Genomic DNA, 857 nt, shown 5'->3' on the forward strand with positions numbered 1-857 from the left:
AGGATCTCCTACATCCCTTCCAAGTGGATGGCAGTGGTAGCTGGGCACCATCTAGTTCTTCTGGTCTCATAGTTGTATAGGTTGCAGATCGGATTTGACCCACTTTTAAAATGAGCACAACTGTATTACTAATATTTCAGCCTTATCTGGTTTCACATATTATGTTCAACTATAAGAACAACAGCTTCTTTGTAATAATTACTTTGTTGTCTCATAAGGGCAATATTTACCCACTGCTGTCTGGTTCTGATTGTTCAGTGGTTAAGGCATTTGGCTGCTAACCAAAATGTTGGTAGTTCAAACTCACCAGCTTCTCTTCATGAGAAAGGGCGGTCTGCTACTGGAAAGATTTCCTGCCTTAGAAAATCCTATGAGGCTGTTTTGCTCTGCCTTTCATGGCCACTATGAGTTGGAATCAACTCAATGGCAGTGGTTTTATTTTTTCAGTCCAGTCGATTCCAAATCTTAGTGATCCTATGGGACAGAGTAGACCTGCTCCATTGGTTTTCCAAGGCCATGAATACTTGCAGAAGGAGACTGCTAGAGAACAGCTGGTGGTTTCACACCACCTATGGAGCTCCAAATGGCAAGATTAATGGCCTGTTAATTTACATGTTACTACTTTCTCTGCTTTTTGTAGGTGAAAATGTTATATATACTGTGAGATGATATATTATGTCATTCTTTGTACATAATTAACCTTAATTAAAAGAATTACTTTTAACAAAATTCATGAGTGTATTTCCAATATATTAGCCTGTACTCAATTTCATCTGAATTCAATTTCTTGAAAACATTTGAATTTCAATATATTTATTTATCTCCCATCAATGCATCAAAATCTTAGCTTCCCCCCC

This window comes from Orycteropus afer, unplaced genomic scaffold (assembly GCF_000298275.1).
Source record: "Orycteropus afer afer isolate SDZICR_OR568_19922 unplaced genomic scaffold, OryAfe1.0 scaffold00537, whole genome shotgun sequence".
Classification (NCBI taxonomy): domain Eukaryota; kingdom Metazoa; phylum Chordata; class Mammalia; order Tubulidentata; family Orycteropodidae; genus Orycteropus; species Orycteropus afer.